This window comes from Mya arenaria, chromosome 4 (assembly GCF_026914265.1).
Source record: "Mya arenaria isolate MELC-2E11 chromosome 4, ASM2691426v1".
Lineage (NCBI taxonomy): Eukaryota > Metazoa > Mollusca > Bivalvia > Myida > Myidae > Mya > Mya arenaria.
Genome location: NC_069125.1, coordinates 47,018,540 through 47,037,825, shown reverse-complemented (window position 1 = coordinate 47,037,825; position 19,286 = coordinate 47,018,540). Strand labels below are relative to the sequence as shown.

The 19,286-nt window shown below is 34.9% G+C and overlaps 1 pseudogene; it reads right to left on the bottom strand.

Annotated features, from left to right (window-relative positions):
- Positions 1 to 3,803: 3,803 nt before the first annotated feature.
- On the bottom strand, positions 3,804 to 18,682 carry LOC128230874 (noelin-3-like; annotated as a pseudogene).
- Between the last annotated feature and the right edge of the window lie 604 nt (positions 18,683 to 19,286).

Here is a 19,286-nt window from a genome sequence, read left to right as displayed (position 1 = left end):
ATTAACCTGTTCATAACAAACGGCTTTGAACTGATACAACAATACTACAATGATGATTATACGGAAACTTCCAGTAGTTTTTACATTGCCTTAACTATAAATGTTATTTTGAGCTGTTGTAAAAAGTAAAATGTTCAAATAAATATGTTCATAACAAACGGTTTTTTATCACATGCTTACCTTTGTTTTCCGTGTAATATACCCATTACGAATATTTTTATCTTACACATGAGTAAGATTACCTATCAGACATTTCTATTGGTCAGACTTATCACACGCAACCTAGATATCCCTCCGCATTGTTTGTAAACAAAATGGTTTAAATGCCAACAAATACTTACCGTAATAATGAAGCTGTAAGACTTCCGGGAGAGAAATGGCTAACGAATCATAGTGCCAGAAAGCATCTTGTACAAAAACTTTCTGATAACAATGTTCCGCCAACCAGATAATGCAGATTTCTAGTCACAGAAATATCCAGTCAGTCAACAAATACAGCCACAATAGTGACAAACACCACAAGAACATTTCAAACATCTCCATCTTGACCAAAACAAGCAATATGCAATCAATGCCATTTGCTTGCCGATTTAATTAGCTGCCGGTTACCGAAAACACAAATACGAATTCCGCAGCACAGACATCTCATGACACATCCCATGGCGGCTAGAACATCATGTTCTCTGGAAACATTCCTGGTGGAAATTAACTTTTTCAACATCAACATCCATGCAGTACAGAGTAAGGCTTTGCCGTTATCATCTGCATGTTGTGAAACACCATGTACACCAAGAAAACGCTGCAAAATCATCGTAGAAAGCGACAGCGAATAACTTTTAAATCCGTGCACACAGTAAAACTTGACAGACCGATGTAGGGTTTTTTTGGTTAAAATCGTTCGTTATTCATGTTGTTGGATATTTTACTACACATTTTTATATTTGTGACTTGTTAAGCGCTTTATCAGATTTTAAAACTTGATAACTGCTAGTTACTTGTGTCATTTTAATTTGGAACTATTTATATGACGCATCGTTGACATTCTACTCTGAGTACTTTGGCTGTCAAACAATCGGTTCAGAAAGTGGAACTTAATTGGTAATAAAAACACCGTTTAAGCATGTGATTAAACAGATCTGACACTCGTTGTCATTTAATTCAAGAATTTTATTAAACTCGTCCATGAAAGTTGTTAGTAAGCTCGCCAGAGGCTCGCTTACTAACAAATTTCATTAACTCGTTTAAAAAAATCTTGTATTAAATGACAACTCGTGTCAGATCCTATTTATCTGTTATATTTGGAGGTGGGGGTGGGGGAGGGAGAGGGCAACATATATACAATAAAAACTACAAGAACAAATCCAGTAGTCAAACATTTCAAGTATAAGCCCTTTCAGATTCACATGGTCAGGAAATGCATTATATGTAACGATTTTGGACTTTTTAATTTTGTTCTACATTTCAAGAGAAATTGGAACTGAAAATACCCTTAAAATCTATCGTAGCCCATCAACATTTGTTTTTTACATTTTGTTTAGTTTGTTTTTAGCATAAGTTTCTATTGATTGTTTCTAAACACATAAAACGATACCATGGTACCAGGCCTCAGATTTACCATAATTTTAGTGATACGAAGACGGCGTACTTTCTTTTTGAATTACTGACATGAGCTAGTTCAGCTAGTTCTGACACAGCAAGATACTTAATCAAAAGGAGACAAAACTGTTACAAATTATTCGCAGAATGCACCATAGAAATGTGTATGTGTCTTCATGCGATACATTACGCAGTTTGGGATTGTACCCACAGCCCATATTGTCAAATCATGTGACGAAAACTTGTTGCAAATAGTTCGCCATTAGCTATCTTGTGATAAGAAAACGGTGCATTCTTCAGCAATATTCGTCCATTATGAACATACAAAAGGGTAGGTTAATTTCGCGGTAAAACTTCAATTATAAAACCCTTTGGGAAATCTTATTTGCAACATCCTCTTCACTTTCATTTGGGAAAGAAACTGTTATTTTCCAAACAATCCGACAATCTGGATTTTAGATTTTATGGTCTAGTTAACGCTTAGCGAAATCAGAATAATAATAAAAAAAATCCCTAAGCGACGACGCCGAAATTGCATTGAAAAGCTATTTCAAATGAGATCGCAACTTTTCCATTTGAACAGCACTTAAAAATCATTCGTTTTGTTACGCAATGACCTTGAAGCAGATAGTGTTTAAACACTTCCAGGATGGAAATCTCTTTTTCACAATTCATGTTGTCGCAATGCAATAATGCAATGAAACTACAATGGCAAGCCTAGCAGTGAAATAGAGTTGTTTTAGCCTCTACCTCCCCCTACACATTACATTTTAAAACAGATATGTGTAAAATTTAATTATTATGTTTTATTCAAGTCTTCGTTCTCACCAAAGTTCACATATCAATAAGAAGCTTGTTAAACTTGTGTCACTCATAACTTCAAAATTATTTGTCATACACTCATGCGATCTTTCATGAAGTTTCTTAATTTGCTTTAGTTTTGGAACTCATGATTTTGATGCACATTTATGGAGAATGGACAAATCAATGGCCACTGCTTTTTTGACGCTGCATATGGGGGCATTCCTGTCGTATGCAGACATTTCTAGTTGAAAATTTCTTCACCAACTTCGTGTGCGCTTAATGAAAAAATGCGACTTCAATTACGTACCTGATTACAAAAAAGTGCAAATATCTTCTAACGTTTTAATTGGGATCCCTTCGCACTGTGGCACATGTATCATATATAAATGTTTATTGATACATTATGTTGTAACTTCTATTAAACGACAAGAATTGGGGGTGTAACAGGTTTGTTAGAGCTCAACTTCACATCACCTTTCTAAAAATCACACGGTGTTTAATTTAAGGACTGAGAGTCATGTTGCATCAACTGTTTATTTCATGGTTAATTCAGGTCATAGACATGCCAATTTTATAATCTCATAAAGCAACAAATAATATTAATTCAAACATTCTGAAAATATCAAGGTTACCTTTTCCTGATATAAAAAGGCTCTACAAGTGGTTGCCTCATTCAAATTTAAAAGTGCAAAATTAATTCATTTCAATGGCATTCGCTTGATCATAGTTACAGTGTAGGTTACAAACAATGTATGAATAATATATATAACATGACGAAGCAAAGCAAGTAAAGGAAAACCAATCATATAGTGAAAAAAGCTCTAATTGCATCTCTGTTTTATGAGCCCATTACATTTGTTACAGGCGGTTGATTGTTCGAACGTCAATTATTATCTTCTCGTCATTCGAGATAATCGGAAATGCCATATTAGAATGCCATCCAAGGCGTTGTTGTACGAGCAGTGACAATATAGCACATACAACTGTCGCGTATATATTTACATGTTTATATTGATTTAATCTTTACAATCTTTGCTTTCAACAGTAATATACTTTAAAAATATCGCCTTAAGATTTCACTTTTGTTTTATTTGAAAATTTTTGTACAATATTTTGTTGACTATTTTGTGTGTTATTTTGTACTGGAGGCGCGTGCTCGGATAGTAAGAAAGAAAGATTGAAATACTAACAAAGGTTCTTTTTTACTTTGGACGTATTATTGTCTTTTCATTTCCGGAATGCATTGGTTTGGTATTGTTTTTATATGAGGTTCTCTCTACATTCGTCGAATTGTTTCCACATCTATGTTGTATTTTTATTATAAATTGATATGAGAAGTATTGTCGAAAACTGTGTGCTTTTTCCATTCATTTACATTTTTCTTTTGTGGTTTATGTACGCAGTTATTCAACAGATGTATGGGGCTGTTCGAAATCTAAGTAAATAAAGCCGATACATTTACGTTTCTGTATACTAAAGTATGTGTTTTGGGCGTTATTTCTTTTAGGAACTTCGGCGTGTGCGTTAGTAGCGTACAAAATGCCACATATAATGAACGCACTACCCACGTGTTTCTTTGATATCTCAGTAACCCACGTGTCCTCAAAGGATAAATCTTCATTAAGTTTACTAATAACAATACACCCATTTGATGAGTTTGTTGCATAAATTACCCATACGCCCGTTTCGTCGATGGCAAAATCGATGTCACTGTTCTTGCCCGATTGATAAGGAAATGTGTCATGTATACCGACATGTTCCAGTTGCCTCTCGCCTAGTCAGCGAGCCTCTGCGAGACTGTACTTTACTATTTTGTTGGTGAACATTTTCTTGCAGGACAGTGCATGCTTAAAAACCACGTGACCCGTACCCACGCAAGAGAAAGGTAACGAGATCGTTTTGTCCACCAGCTCGAACTTCAAACCTGCAAAAGGGAACGGAAATATAAATTGTGCAATCATATCCCAAATTAGACAACATTGCTTTAATGTAATATTGATTGATAGAAAACAACAAAGTATACATCGAGGGATGGGAGCGAAGATGTAATATCTGATATTTAAGTATCACTTTAAGCTTATTCTATTTTAGCAATATAACTAATTCACCCAACAAGAAAAGGAAATGCATGTCACTTACAACCAATCCCTTTATATAGGCTGTTTGAACTTGAATTAGGTTTTCAAATCCGTCTCACAATCATAAATGGAAACATACTTTTAACGTACTTTTAATTGAAGTGTACTGTGATATTTCGTTGATGTTTGTAAAACTGTACATGACCCAGATCTTTACTGGCGTGTAGGGGTCAACCATGATCTGGCCCTCGTCCACACCACACACAACACTCATGCCCTTGTCGCTGATCTTGCGGAGTTGTTGCGGACAGAACACTGAATATATATAAAATATGTAAGCTTAAGGGGAAGCTCCTGAAACGAACTCTACAAATATGTTGGGCACAACCAAATACAATCTTAATGTATTTAGATTGGAAACTTAAGTCAAACATCACCCTTGTTTTGTGTATGTTTAACTTTAAATGCCACAAAACCGACAGTATAAACTTTCGTCTTTATTACAAAATGTTTTTATTTAAATCATGCATAAATACATACAAAAAACTCATCGTATATATCAACGCTAGTAATCAGTATTTGATTGATTTAAGAGCTATGCATGTTGTCGATATGTTTAATGAGGCTTATTTTATGTCGTATCTGTCCGGAAGATGCCCGTAATACATTGTCATGAGTTCGACAGCAATTCTTGCCAGTGATTAATTGCGATAGATGCGCTCAAAGGAATTCTCCTTAGATTATTGGTATATTTCAACTGATGTCGATGAATAATGTATATTCAATGAAACCGAACCGGATGGACCAGAACATACAAAGCTCCTTTGGGTATGATGAGAGATTCTGCTTCTTTTGAGCACGAATTAGAAAACTGTCTACAGCCGCATGCTGACTCTGTACGGATCATTCCTGTACACTAAAATGTTGTGTTTTTTTAATTGTTTTAAATACAGTCTTAAATCTAGAAACAGTTTGTTTGTTAACTTAATCTTCCTAAAATTAGCTTTTAAATATTTTGACGGAGTGTTTTACCTGACTTTTCACCACAAAGGCACCATGCTCGAATCCCCCGGGCATCAATTTGGTGATGTTATAGAGAGTCTGATTCATTACGTCAGCCCTGAGGTCAAGGACGTCACCAATACCACGTGCCCCATGTGCAGTCTTCATGACAGCGGTTGTGAGGCGCGAGATGGTAGGAATCAGTTCGATCAAATGCGTATTCTGGGAGAGTAGGCTCATACGGAGGAAATGTTACTGGTTCTAAAGGTCTGAAATATTCAGTATTTGTTTTTAGTAATTGCATTGAAAAAGCAACACATAGGTCATAGAAAATATTTATGCAGTTATTAGGCCTTTCTTTTGGAACTTAAATCAATATTAACTGCAAGAGGTTTTGCACTGTCCAATAGGCAAATAGCAACACTGGTGACTTAAACACCAGATCTTCATAAATTGTTATACAAGTCAGATTCTGGCTACTTAAATCTCGGAAAATGTCTCCGCTTGCCATTTCGAACGGTGCAATTATACTTTTATCGGTCAGAACATCATCAGTCATTATTAAGCTTATTTCAACCTTCATTTAGATCAGAATATTTCGATATGGAAATTGGGCCAAAATGTAGTCCACATTACATTATTATTTCAAGTTTTGTTTGAAAAACAATAACTTTGACTGGTAATAGCTTCTTTATCAAATTGCAGCTGCCAAATCATTGCTTCAATCATATAGGAAAAAAAAAACAAACATACACACATATACATAGAGGGAAAATTTTATAAGAAAACACAAACAAATAGAATTATACATGGTTGACCATTTTTATTTTCGTGAAAATGACGTCAGTGTGCACGTTTTCGTCATCGTCAGGCAATTATGCCATAATCGCCCTGACGTGCCGTGATAATCTCACAGACGATAATCATTATTGCGGGAACGAATTTCTATAGTAAAATGTTACTATTTATAGTAACATGTGTATTATGTTCACTTAATAGCATGGCTCCCCATAATCTATAGCAAAGACTGTAACACGCGCATGTGCCTGTTATTTACATTTTGTTTAATTTTTTTTTTGTGTTCATGCTTTTCTACCTTATACATATTCAGATGAGTTAAATGGCATTTAAATTTTGATTTGGTCTTTTGGATTTTTTCTCTCATTTCGCATTGGTAAACAGTTTTAAGCACCGAAATGTTTACCACATTTTAACAAAACATTTCATTCGTATTAAATGTTGTTAGTTGTAAAGGTTAAGGATAACCAACTAAGACATTTCATGACAAGGATTTTGCACCTGCGATGTCCGGTTAACGCAGTGGTTACCGCACTTGCTTCTCACAAAGGCGACCCGGGTTTGATTCCCCGCCTGGCTGTATGTGTGTATGTTTCGTTAGTGGTCACCAAGCAGAACAAGTTGGTTTGCGCCGGCTACTCCGGTTTTCCCAACAATGTTTATGCGAAAAACTACAAAAAAGCTCAGTAGCAAAAGTTTAAACACTTGCGTGCAACATTGTGCTAACTCGAGCGATTAAGTATAAGTTATCATAAATTTCTTTGCGATCGTTGTAAAACATAATATCATTATATTATAATGATTGAACTAAGGATTTTGGTCCGTGCATAACGACAAAATTTCATGATTTTTAATGCTGCTATTTTCTCCCTTGAGTTTCCATATCCAATAAAATTCTTAAATGGTTTGTGATTACATTTAAATTTTGTGCAATGTTTTATGAGGTAATCAATTTACAAAAATTTATTTCATGTTGAGTCATGAAACAAATAAATTGTGATTCATGCCAACTTTGCTTAAGGTATTTTATAACCAAACATGCCCATATTGATCCATACTTCAGATTTCCTTAGCAACGGCAACTGAATACAATACAGTAATATCGACATTTTTTTCTTAAAGAAAATCAAAGTCCATCGGGAGATAACTTAAACGAATGTTATACTTAGGACAATCTGGAAAATTCAAAATTTAGGTGGAAACAGCTCTGCAACAATTTTACAAAGAATTACAATAATTGCCATTTTCACATAGTTTAAGTTAATTCTTTGAGAAATACACTGGGCAAATAATATATATTCTAACATTAGAGGTTTTGTATTCTTAATTGTTTCTTTGTTTAGTCGGTTACAAACGTATTCGATAAACGTGGCCACTCTTCACTTCACAGTTTGATTTAAAAACAATGTGTTTTGCAAAATAAATATCAGAACATTTATTTAATTGCCATATCTTTCTTTGTTCGGCAATAACTCATTAAACGTAATAAATTTGTATGATAATTCTCTTCAGCAAACTCTGTCAAATGAGACAGAAGAAGCGTTCGCGCGCGGTCGCGAGTTCAAGTCCTTGGTACGATATACAAGAGTCGATATAAAACCCAGTGGTTTCCTGGCATGGCGCCCAGCTTTGTGTACTGAGCCACGGTAGTACTGAGAACTCAATACTGGTTAATATTTGTGTATCGATTTGTGTATCGATTCCTTAGACTTGGCTCGTAAAATTTAAGCCAGACGACAGTTATTCCATTTATGTTGGCTCACATTTAAAGGTCTCCACCAGTAAACATCTATATTGACAGACGTAATGGCAATGCTCTAAGGATCAATCTTAGAGACATGACACAATAGCAACCAAAATATGGCAGTATATGACCCTCTTCTTAACAGTGATGTTTGAATGTTTCCACTAAATTCTGTGACATCAGAAAATGTGCTACAGAATAATCGATAACCTATACACTACAATCAAAGCATGGGTTATTGCATTTGGGAGTAAGAGTGTATCTTTAAAAATGATATTTACGCAACTGTCAATTTTCTCATTCTGCGCTTGGCATTAGGAGAAAAAAATATCCCAGATATATACTTTTTGTACCTAATATAGACATTCAAAAATATATTTCGTGTTATATGACAATTGAAAATAAGCCAGATACAAATAAATGTCAGAAATAATCAAATATTTTAGTAATTGTATTTATCAGTAATTGAATGAGGTTTTTTTCATTCGGGCAATCCCGTGGAAAAAAATATGTAACACCCACTCAAATTGTTTTCTTAGTTTCCTCTAATTATTCTTATTAAGCCAAGAAATAATCAAATTCTGTAATTGTATTAAACTGCATTTGTTTGCATTTGCGCAATCTCGCCGAAAGAAGTGTATAACAAATGCTAAAATTAGACCTTAGTTTCTCCTTATAAGTTTAAATTATATATGTGTTTCATTTATGTTGCCGTTCATTTGTTCCGTTTATTCTGTCGCAACAATTACATGTGCTTTAAATCGACAAGTTTGATGTTTGTTATTAAATGCTATAAAGTTTTGTGTTGGAAATGTAGAACTCAATTTCTATACATTTTATAGCATAATCCTTTCACTGTTTCATTAAATAACAGTATTCAAGATATTATAGCGGTAACTAGCAGGAATAAAATGATTGGTTATTGATACCCGTTCAACACAAAAAGGATGTAAAAGTTTTTTTTCGGAATTTTGCCGAAAACTGCAAATAATAGATTTATTGAGAAGACAATACACTCTCAATGACGAATTTACGTTTGCAATAGCAATTAATATGAAATGATCATTATTTACAAGTTAGAAACTGTTTTTTTATTGCGGTTTATGTTTTAACTTTCGACTTCTATATACAAATAATGGTTTCTTCTTTTACATCGTCTGATAATTTAAATGGACAATTTTTAGGAAAGGATCAAAATGTTTTGAAACAGAGCCATTCCTTGTGAAAGTGTACAAATGACTTCATTTCGTGACGATGGAAAATGACATTTGCTCTAAACTGGGACATATTTGCCGGCTTTTTCTTGCGTCTTTGAAAGCAGTTAAATTAAGACTTTATGTAATTTATATTCGCTTATTTATTTAATCCGCCTTAAGAATGGCCAGTACAACATTCTCGGAAAGGCTTACGTTTTTGTCCTTGTCCTTTTCATAATTATGTAACAAGTGGAAACTTGAAGTTCTCAGAATGTTTTCAACACATAACTCAACTCAACTCAACCCAACTCAACTCAACACATAAAATATATATATATTAATGTATCTAAGCAACGCTTTATTACAGCTCTCGAGTGTTCTTTTCCTGCATTGGTACAACATATGTTCTTATTGTTCACCGAACATTCATATGGACAACATGCACGTAAACAGACGTACACATACAATTCCTGAAACTTGTTCCATAGGAATTTCCTTTTCCCTTCCCAAGATTGGAAAAGCATATTCTCAAACTGATTTTCTACATTGTTATCAAGTTACGGCATTTGCAAAGTTGCCATTGAAAGGACATACACGGTTTTCACATTAAGATAACTGTTCACAAACAACTTTATCTCTTATTTTTGAGGGCAACGATCAATAAAGCATTCATTTAAAAAAGAACGTGGTTTTCAAGTGCCAACCTTATTTTCTTAATCTACGCCGCATGCTAGTTTTATAATAATACAATTGAAACCTAAGGTTCTAAAGAGTCGATAGTCAAAATGTAACGATACTTCCGTATACATGTATAAGCACATCGGTAAAGGCCTAATCTACACTTAGCCAAAATGTAACGATTATACTGTGAATAAGCACATGGTTCAAGTTCTAACATAGACATAACGAGAAAAACACAACATCACAATAAAACAAAAATCCATAACATATGCATTCAAAAATCGGTATAAATTACTGAAGTGGGGTGGGGGAGAATGGGACGTGGGTTAAACTAGTAGGTGTATACCCAACCACACACTTGTCAAAACAATCATAAATAATAGCAGACCAGAACTAGTTTAGGAATATGAAAACGAGAACTGTATTTGAGACATGTTTCGCTAGCAATAATATGTATGTATATATGTTTATTTTATATTTTCATTGAAGAACGTTTGTGAAGGTAAAAGAGCAACTAAACAACCTACAGACAACGCTGAACAGGTTCGATTACTTATACTACACACTTAATTTAATCATTAATAAGATTCTGACATACTGATAAAATTGGCGGTGTATAGTATTTAAAGCGTGCCATGAATGTTGTTAAGAATTCACAGAATGCACCACAGTAATTGATTTAAAACTAATAGATAAAGTTTGATAAAATGAAGTTGCATCGAATAACGATCCTTTGACGAAACTCAATGCATATACTAGATGTTTTCTGGATATGGGTTTTCACACAGAGCATTCGTGATCAAATGAAACATATTTGTATGTTGACATAAACTTGATGCAAATGTTCAGGTATTAGAATTGTTAAACATCAAGCAATAATGATGTTCAGGAGCGGGTTAATCACTGAGCAAATAATGTCATGTGATAAAGTTTACGTCTTTGGTTCCATTTGGTATGGATTGTGGGTTTTAGCAGAAACGCAAGTTCTAGAATGCTGTCACGTAAATGAAATGATTTTAACTGCTATTACACTATCATCTAGGAAATAATACACTGTACAGTCTACGAATTCATAGAACCACAAATTAACGTATACACGTTATTGGATGTGTCCTTGTCTAAACATATACAACACACCAGTTGCAAATCTCAGCTAGTTTTGCACATTATTAACATACACAACTAAATTTTTGGTCGAGCTGTAACAAGTTTTCATCACATTTGACTGTTATATGTTAATTCTACTTATATCATTTGCACGATACATAAACAGACGCCCTACTTATTTAAGGATCACTGCAGCTTGTTTAAACAATACTAGATCCATAGGAACATCACATACAGCAACGAATTGATTTGAAATAGCTTCTATTAGCCGCTAAATTTCAACTGAAGCATAGTTCTATAACCAAATAAAATAAATACGACCATTGATCATTCAAATTTACAACTAAGATCTTCAATGAAACAGCCCCTTGGAATAATGTTGCTAACATTATACGATAAGAGGAAAATTCAATATAATGGTCTAGTTGAAAAAAGAAATCACTGAAATTACGTAAAATACGTCACGAAAATCTAACAAAAAAGGTTTCCCCAAATAGATCACACCTACTTTATTTGATCAGCGGTAATACATTATTCCTTTCGTGATTGAATGAGAGTAAAGTGGATACTTTTTGAAAACGTTTATCTCGAGTGTGTTTTCTTGGTATTGTTTTACAACTTTTAGTGCACCAATGAAAAGATACAATGAAATCCTCGTTGAGAAGCCAGCAGTGATATTGTTTAATGGAATAAGAAGCGAACACAATCAACAGGAGCCACACGAATACACAACCAACCGAAGCAACACGAATACACAATCAACCGGAGCAACACGAATACACAATCAACCGGAACAACACGAATACACAATCAACCGGACCAACACACATACACACTCAATAGGATCCACACAAATACATGATCAACAGAAACCACACGAATATACAATCAACCGGAGCAACACCAATACACAATCAACAGGAGCCAGACGAAAACACAATCAACAAAACATATATTATATAACAAATCACTAAGAAGTACATAGTTTCAGCGGTAGTTATAAGCGAACCTACTAGGTTCAGGTCAAGCTCATATGAATAAATCATATGATCAACTATATGTGTTAAATAATTCACCTATCTGCTAAGCGACAACAGCGAATAATATATTTATGTATCATGGAAAAAATAGCATTCGACAATTTTACATGTATCTATTATTTTAACACATAGCTTTTACATGGATTCATTAAACATATAGTAAACGTCGCAATAGAGCATTCGAAATAAAAGCGAGGGTTGCTCTGCAGGTGGACACTACCGCATCGATGAAGTACAGATATATATCCCATACCCTAATTTTACGAGCATGATTAAATTATTCACCGTCTTATTTTGATGGGAACCAAAGAAAATATTATGGTAAGTTTATTAGCCTTTGATTCATTTTAGGGCGATGCCTTTTGTTGATACATTTTATGGGGCTTCATTTCTATTGTATTTTCCGGAAGATGTCCGTAATGTATCACCGTGGATTCATTGACAATCCTTGTGGCGATTAATAATGATGGATTCGCTCTCCTACAACTTTTGGTATATTTCAATTGATGGCGTTCAATGAGCAGCACCGATTGAACTAGATGATAAAAACTCCTTTGGGTGTGATAATGAGAGTTTCTGCGTTCTCTGTGAACGGAAATTGAATATATCTAATTAATTAATTGCAAATTGTCTGCAAGCTGATGCTGACTGTACAAGGAGGATCTTGTGCAACATAATGCAAAACTGTCTGTAAATAACATAAGTTAAGAAACAGTTCGTCTGTGTGATAGCCGCCCCAAAAAATACTGAAGTATTATCTGAATAGCGATATGCGACAGATAATGAAGGGTTCAAACGTTTGTTTGATAAATGTTCTTCGATTAACTGCGAAAAAGTTATTTTCTGCCGTAGATGAAATAATCAAATATCGATCATAAAATGGCCGCAAGCTAGCCAGGCATTAGTGTGATTTTTTAAAGATAGTATGGTGTATGATTTAGAGGTCAAGAACGTTGTCAATGTGCGGTCGTCATTGTGTGTTGTCGGAGAGTGTGCCAACACGTACGGAATTGTACTGATTCTGTAGGACTAAAACGATACACTTTGATTCATTTTCTCCATTACGTGAATAAGTTGGTCGGACGATTTTGTATATTACTTATCTTATTTTGATATATACAGTTGATTTATATTTATATAAGCAGATATTGAGTTCTTGCACAAAGGGGACTAAATAGTGGTTATTAATTTATATTTTGTGAAGGCTCATAGGCTGTCATTGTATGTAATTAAATATCAAATATATCGAAAATATAAACGAAACAGGACAATGTTAAAAGGTGTAACATAATATTCATCTCTTAAATATATTCACAAAACAATAAAATCACAAATAAGTTGACGTCGGCAGCCGGTAGCAGGGGTCGAAACAGGATACTCCCGGTCTGCAGGTGCGTCTGTTAGCCAGTACACCACCCAGACAGTTGACTTTATTTAAGAATACGAGCGAATGTTGTTTACTTACAAAGATTTACTTTAAATGTTATGTAGGTCGATGAAAAATAAATAAACAAACGATAGAAATAGATAATGTAAAACATGTAAAAACCAAGACATTATTCAACAATTGAAATGTTCAGAAAATTATTTCTCCTAATAAATCAATTCCACCTTGTTTTTATTGTGTTGCTCTATGCATACATGTAACCTTTGCTTGTTGTACCGAAATAGTACGTCACTGCATGAACTTTATTTGCATTGCCCGAAAGATCTCCACACAGTCATATAAGTCAGACCTGGTTCCTGAAATATACGAAACTGTTTCCGCAAGCAATTTCTGAGGGTTCATTTCTATATTTCTTTGGAACAGAAGACCATCAGTCATTGTTTAGCTTCGATAAGTTCAGAATGAGGTATTAATAAAACTTTTCCGGCCCGAGTGCTGATTTATTGGTTCTACCAAGGAGATATATGTTTTGTCGGAATATTGAGATAAGGATGCATTCCAAATACGAAGACAAGTGTTTGATTTTATACGTGTACTTTTTAGGTCATGTTATCACAGAAACAACCTAATTCAAAATTGTATTCTGAATTCGTTCAATATTAATTATAGGCAAATACATCGCTCTCTACCTTTAGAAGGACAGTAAAACTCAAGGGAAATCATAGAATGTAGAAGAAACATTTTTATATTTTGCCTATGGGTGAAAGAGTCGACAGTATTGGTGGAGGAGAATTTGATAATTTCTCTCTGGCTCGAATGAAATGCTCCCATTATCATTTTTTTCACTCTGACATGAGAAATCAAAGTGCTGAAAGCACTGATGGACTAGGGCTTTATTTAGGGGAATGTTGATAACCATGTTCTAGTCATTAAACAAATCGGCTCACATCACAAGGGGTCACTGTTTAATGGGCTAGCTTGCAAGCTGCAAAGGAAATTTTAAAAGTTTGGGTAGAGGGAGGGGGGGGGGGGCTAAAGTGTTTAATCAGATAAAGTCATAGTTCTTTTGAAAATCTCAATGTCGTTAAATCAGACCTAAACAAATTAATTTACGTGGTTTGCGTATGTTAGCCAAAGTACACATACTTCTTTAATTTGATTAAATCATTTTATATCAAAGGTCTGTTATTTGCATTTTCAGAGAAGATTTTCAATGATGTAATTATATCCTATATAGAAAACCTGTCACCTCTTTCAGGGGAGCTTTAAACCACAGGGCCATCCTTTGGATAATATTTGTAAAAGACATCAATAAATGCATCACTTGGCCATTCTTGCATTGTCCTCTGTCTCTGTCCTGATAGCTCAGTTATAGCTCCTGATAACTGCATTTATTGATACAGGTTACCTTTTTCAAATCTATGATTTAGATTGCAAAGTATAACTGGTATAAATAAATATATATTCTTAACTTCTAATAAGTAATTAATTAATTTGTCAACTGCGCACCAAAACACTGTATCTGAATGTATACGCAAGCTTATGCATCCGTCAGTTGTAAGCATGCAGCCCCCCCCCCCCCCCCCCCGCCCCGATCCAGGGAATAGGAGGGACTTTTACTTTCGGTCCAGCCAACCCAAGCTAAAATCCCCGCCCTGCAGGGATGATCTGATGGCAAAGTTCCCACCAAATCCCCCCCAGCACCCAAGGGACATTAGGTTAAGCCACATCCGCACTGTATTTTCCACGAAGACCCGGTACTGCGGGGCCACCTGAAAGGTAAAAACACGGCCCATTTCCCCGGTATACCCCGGATGTGGGGGCCCTGGTTACAATTGACAATTGATGCATACTGATCCATAGTAATCCAATCTCATGCCAAGACGATTTCTGGTCTGACATCGTCAGGTTATTTATTCTTAAGCATAAAAAAGCCTGGACAGCATTTGAGAAAGGCTGTTGTGAGGTTAAATCTTCATTACTTCACTATGCCACAACATTGGGTGATTACTGATTTTCATTCTTGGCTAGGAAACAGAAAGTGAGATCAAAGCGTCTTCAGAAAAAGAACTTCATGATGCACCAGTCAAATGTAACCACGCCCCCCCAGGTCTGGGGAATACTTTGACTTTCAGTCCACCAATCCCCTATAAAATCCCTGCCCTACCCTGCGGGAACGAACTGGTGGTAAAATCCCTGCCAAATAACCTCGCCACCCAAGGTTCTTAGGTAAGGGTAATTCCCCGCTATATTTTGCGGGAAGATACAACCACCGCAATCATCAGGCCCTGCGAGGACACCTGAAAGGTGAAAACACTGCCCCTTTCCCTAGTATACCCCGAGGGGGTGGTAACAATTGACTGGTGCATAATAAGATTAGAAATCAAAAGTGAGCAGGCAAATGGCGATGGTTTATCACACAATGTCATTGAACAAAATGTACTTACAATGAGAATGGCTCAAAGACTTTTCTATACACTCATCATATTCATAAGTCAGATGCTGTGCACATATTAATACATTTGGCTTCATTTAGAATGAAACTTCATAAATAAATATGCGCATATTTGATATTTGTTTATCTCCATTTTGCAAAATTGAAATCACATGATTTTATCAAACGAACTTGTATTGCTTGAAATTCTACGTGTCAAATTAAACATGCTATCCACGGTAAGATGACAATAAATCCGTTTGATGGTGGTAATCATTCAATGGTGACTTTATTGATAAATTTCTTCAATATAACACGTATAAAATTCACACCATCAGCATCCGGAAGTAGTGATAACATGTACATGTGTAAATCATTCGGCCGCTCTGATCAGTGTGAATGGGTCAATACAGTAGACTGGTACCCGAATTTACATTCCTCAAAAACACAAATTATAACGTTATACAGGTACGCGGCATATGGTTTTTATTTTATATTAATAATATTTAAACAATCAATACCAAAAATCATGCTGTATTTAAAAAAGTGCTGAGTGCCATGCAATGATTAGTTAAAAAATAAACTTTGTATTTAAAAAGAAAATGTCACGGAAACATGCAAATTATGTCGAAAAAAGAACAGCCCTGTTAATAAATTAATACCAACATTCTATACAAAGGATAACAAAACTTTTAAAAACAAACAAACAAATATCCTGGTTGTTTACTACTTAGACCGCACGCTTGATTCGGTTTACGTACCCACAAGACATTTCGAATGCGCGACGGGCACCGTGGTTAGCTGATACTGGTCTTTATTCGGATAAAAGAGAAAGCGGCTACCAGTCTATCAATAAAGAGCTTTGAACTGAAAATGTCGATGCGTACTTTTCCAGTATGTTCATATTCTTATTGAATTTAATCTGAGCGTATGCAAGAACATTCATGTAGTTAACCCGATTAACTCACTCGCTACGTACCCATTTCCTGTGCTTCATTAAAAGAACATACAATTAGCTTGTCTTGTTATGAGAACTATTTTTATTGGATGTTTTCATTGTAATCAGTTCTGGTACTACTTTGATTATTCGAATTCGCTAACGGCAATCCAATCAAAATACAGCGTATGAATACATTACGTCAGTGAACCCCCAGATGCGGCTTGAAAATGCAGACATCGCGGTTACGGCTATGAACTAGGCCACAAGTGCCCTAGTCCAAAAAACTACTCGCGGTCAAGGAAATATAAAATGCTTCTCTAGTGATTTTTTCATTTATTGGCCATTCGTAGAATAAAATATAATTCTATTCCGAAATCAACATTTCATCTACACACTTATATTGTTCTTCGTGAACTAGCCTATGCCTGTTTTCGTTCAATGGTCGAATCAGACAGTGTTATTAATATAATATCTCAGGTAATTCGGGCCTACACAAGGGGTACGCAAACACGCAGCGGTCCTTTATGCCATGCACATGTATGTTTAGTTCTAACAGCACTTACTTAAAACCGTTACTATTTTTTAAGCAGCAATTGTTGTCGAGCCTAGCCAAATTCCGGTCCCAAAACATTTTTGCCTTCTCAATTCTTAAGTACTCGATAGTTTCCATTAATGGATTGAGAGGGGTTTCAAACGGCGTTCTTTAACCGTCAAACTTTAATTTTTTATGTCATATACGAGAAAAATTAATAACATATAATCAAACTGTACCACTTCGAACTAGAAATAATACACCAAGACCCAAATGCAAACATTTTATGCCATATACATTTCGTCTCAGAAGGAGAAGCGCAGGTCAAAAGGTTTGCACCCCTAAGTTACGCTACGTCAATTCCTGGATCCACCTCTGGTTTCCATTATATACTTTCAGTATATACTTATCATAAGCTCAATGCTACAGATCACAACATTTGATCAATACGCATACACATATAATATATACACATATGCAATTGGACTGCATCGTTTTATAGCTAAAAGATAATTCCAAAATGATTTGAAAGCTCACGAATCAAGGCTGAATAAACACTTTAAGAGAGACACAACAACCTCGAATCATTTAAAAAAAATAGCATCCAGAAAACGACTGCTTACTTTTATAGGTAATAATGACGTTATACACGCAAAGTTTCCATATTAAGATAACCATCGAATTTAATTAAGTGTCGGATCGAATTACTTGCACAATTTGATTCGTAAAATTGTGTTTTGTTTACGAAACTATATTTTTGACGTTACCGGATGAGGGGTTCTCTACTGATTCTACAAACACATTAAGGTAGAGTGTACATCTAGGTTATGCAAAAGTTTTATCTTGGTAATTTATTGCTTAGTGATAAATTGCGCATTTAAGAAGGGATATTGAATCTGCAGAAAAAGCATTTGTGATGGTGTTGCCTTACAGATTTTAACGTCAATTATATCATCAGCTTCACTTTTGAAGGAATGAATAATAAATAATACTTTTTATAAAAGTAAAATTATTATTCCATGCCGTTTTTTAAAATATATCTAGTATTCTAACAGATATAACCGATGCAAGTACCAGCACGTTTTCATTTTATTAGTATAAACAAGAAGATATAATTTATAATTTAAACGTTTATATTTTCATGGAAAACATCAATAAGAAATCCTCAAAGCACTCATCTGGGGACTAGCATTTAATGTTCGATACAATTTACGACGAGAGAAAATTTCGATTCAATGGCCTAGTTAACGCTTTACGGTGGAAGAATTATCACCCTTATTCCCATATGTGCAACGGGACGTCATCGACATTTCTTCGTATAGGTAGTCCCAAGGAGATCGCATCCTCTCTCATTGAATAACGCTTAAATTATTCATCTTATAACGGAATGAGAATGAAGTCGATACTTCTCAGGACTGTTATCTTCTGGGGGTTCTACAATTGCAGTTGTCGCAATGGCTTATAGTTAATTCAGGTCAAAATTTGAAGTGAAATGGACGTTTAAAAAAATCAATATTATTCACCAAAAATATGTCATGTGGCCATTTTAGGTAGACTACGTTCGTTTGCATCATGAAATTGCAAACGTGCGCTTGCCAAATTTGAAATCATCAGAAAATGCATTTTTGTACAAATTGCATTTCACAAAATATTGATACCACAAATAAATATTTATGTGAAAAACAACAGAAACAGGAGTTTAAACGTAAACCCGGTTTAATGGCACTGGGTTAACGGCAAGTACTTAATCACAAACAAGAAACATGGAAGAACAGCACAAAACTCCACAGTGCATATATACTATATAAAAAAACACTAGGTATGTTTATGAAGGATTGTTAGGTACCGCCTTGGAACGGTTAGTAATATGTAATTTGAAAACAATGTGGCGTTTTATCTAAATCTTTGACATCTTAATACTAGCTTCGTGCGTTTGCATTACTGATC